Genomic DNA, 3,177 nt, shown 5'->3' with positions numbered 1-3,177 from the left:
AGACTTGAGAATAAAATAGACACTTAGATGAGGACTTCCAAGAAAAGGAGTAAAACTTCTCATGAGAGTGGAAAATCATAGACATCTTGTTGTTATTGCTCTTGTTGGTGTTAGGTGCCATTGGATCGATTTTGACTCATCAAAATCCAATGAACAACAGACCTGTACTTTACACTATCATGCATCACAACCTTTCTGATGCTTGAGATCATTGTTACAGTCTCTGTATCAATCCACCTTGTTGAAGGTCTTCCTCTCCTTCTTCATCCCTTCTCTTTCCCCAGAATGATGTCCAGGATTGATCCCTAGAATCATAGCCAAATTATATGAGACAAATCAACATGGCCAATTTATGTGAGACAAAATTTTACCACCTTTTTCTCTAAGGAGAACCTTGGGTGTCCTTTTCCTATGACAGTCTTGTTCCTTTTATTGGTACTCCATGGGGTATTCAATATTCTTCTCCAGCACAAAAATTCAAAGTCTTTGGTTCTTTGTTGCTAATTTTTATTTTTATCCAACTTTCAGAAGCATAGCAAGTGTAAAGAGAGCAATGGCAGGGAGGGAAAGACTGAGTCTGATTTCTGAAAACTCTACAAACAGAGCTGTCCTCATCAATAACATCCACAGCACCAAAATTAGAGCTGCTCAGATATGGTCCCTAACTAACTAATCTAAAGAGATCTAATAGCCATTTTTCAAGATACTCTTTTGGAAGTAAATGTTCTGGATTTTTAGTTATTTTGTTCACTGTTTAAAATTATTATCTCAACCTGTAGGTTCTGTTGCTATTGACCAGCTTGAACAGTGTGTTGATAAGTCTGATTCTTTTGTTTCCAAATAATCTATGATTTCTTGAGTTGTGAAATAAGTAGAATCTAAACTGTTCACTGTCCAAGTCCCCTCACTGATCCCTTTAAACCAGTACTCCAGCTATGGGAGTTTGGGTTTTAGTAAAATAAAATTTGTGTTATTTAAAAATCACGGGAGAGCAAGACCCCAGATGCGGTTGATGGACACAGTAATAATGTGGGTGGGTGTGTTGAAGACAGTGAGACAAGACCGGCTGAGGATAAGGCAGAGTTCAGAGAGCTATGAGGCACATGTTTTCTGATTATACATAACGATAACAAAACAAAGTGTTGGAGACTCACTTGAAGAGTAGTCAGCATGTCCATAAATAATGGAGGCTGGATGTGAGTGTGCAATGTATACTCACCTAATTCATCTGCCAGTTCCTTGCCAAAACAAAAGACACATGAACGGGATGATGGTAAACAACCATTCTGTAACCAGTTGCTATGATGAATATTGCATTTACAGTCACTGTTACTACTTTAATTATCCCTCAAAAAATATGTGGAAGTCTTAACTGCCCACATAACTATGCGACCTTATGAGGGGAAACAGGATCATTATAGAAGGAAGGAAAAAATAAAAACCTACACATACACACAATATATGTTTTTAAAAATCTTCAACTCATCGCCATCAAACTGAAATCACCTTATAGGTGACCCTCCAGTGGATTTACAAAGGCTGTAAATCACACAAGAAGAGACTGCTCATCTATCTCCTCAGGAGGACCTGGTGAAGGATTATCATAGTTTATCTTTGTGTTGACAGTGCAACTCCTAATAAATTAGCCAGTCAGATCTCTGAAGATATTGTCCGTTAAACCACACCAGATAGTAATATGGGCTCTAGTCTGAAAGTCTTCTAAGTAGTATTATATAGGAGAGAATAGACAGAAAGATCAGAACCAGGGAAAGTTACACTACTTTACATTTTAAGATAAAACATATTAGGGAGCTCTGGTGGCCTAGTGGCAAGAAGCTGTGTTACAATCCCAAAGGCATGCTGTTCAAATTCAAGTTACTATGCTGGAGAAGGAGGGGCAGTCTCCTCCTGTGCCAGTCAGATCCAGCATAAGACACAACAACGACAAAAACAATTTTTTTTACAAAAAGTTAAAAAAATAAAGCATTTTAAAATGCACTGCACTTTATGAGCATTCTAACCACTCCACATTCTTCCCAGCATTTGTTGTTTGATGTCATATTAAGTGTTTCTTGTTTTACTGAAGTGGGATAATATCCAACCGTTTGATTTGCATGTCTCCAGTAACTACTGACTTTGAACATTTCCCATGTGCTTCTGGGCGTATGAATGTCTTCTTTGGTGAAATGTCACTTCCTGGCCTCTGATCATTTTGTAATTTTTTTTTCTTCTTGATGTGTTGGAGTTTTCTATGCATTTTAGAGAGGAATCCTTTTCTATATGTGAAATTACCAAATACTTTCACCCAATCTGCACATTGTGTTTTTAATTTTTTGGAAGATTCTTAGGGTGCACATGAAGATTTAATACTTAAGACAAACCATTCACTAATTTATCCTCTGTTGATTGTACATAAGTCATGTTTTATAGTTTTTTATGATATAGATTAGGGATCCTAAGTTTGCTCCTTTTTAATAATTTTTTTTTTTGCAGATATTGTTGGTGTTTTCAACTGTTGTCAAGTCATGTACAACTCAGAGTGACCCTGTGAATAATATACCTGAACCTTGTCCAATCTTGTGTCATCCTCATCATTTTTTATATACTTGTGCCCTTTGTTGGCCTCACTGTGCCAATCCAACTGATTTTGCCCAAAACATTTGTTAAAGAGGCTGTCTCTTTTCAGCTTACAAGATTTCTCTTTGTCAAGTTCAATTGTCTAAAAGAAAAAAAACTTTTTTATTCTTGTTGTTGTGGTGGTTATTGTTATTATGTACCATCAAGTCACAATCGACCCATAGCTGACCCTCAGCAGGTTTCCAGAAACAGTTAATAGCACAGGAGGAGACTGCCTATCCTTCCTCCATGGAGCAGCTGGTGGATTCAAACTGTGTGCCTTTGGTATTGCAGTGCATATTCTTACAACTAGGCCACAAGAGGTTATCAATTCTAAATTATTTTCCACTGGTCTATATATCTTTCCTTGTACCAATAGCAGGTGGTTTTGGTTACCTTTCTGTATACTAGATTCTCAGATAAGGATCTATTTATTTATTTATACAGGATCTCTTTTCTATTCAAAGTCGATGATCACTTTTTCCTTCTCTAAGAACAATGTTATATACTTGGATTTCTCCTGATGGTATGCATAGGAATCAGATCGATTACATCTGTGGA

Source organism: Elephantulus edwardii, unplaced genomic scaffold (assembly GCF_000299155.1).
Source record: "Elephantulus edwardii isolate Elephantulus edwardi_28Jun2011 unplaced genomic scaffold, EleEdw1.0 scaffold00350, whole genome shotgun sequence".
NCBI lineage: Eukaryota > Metazoa > Chordata > Mammalia > Macroscelidea > Macroscelididae > Elephantulus > Elephantulus edwardii.
Note: the sequence above shows the minus strand (reverse complement) of the source record.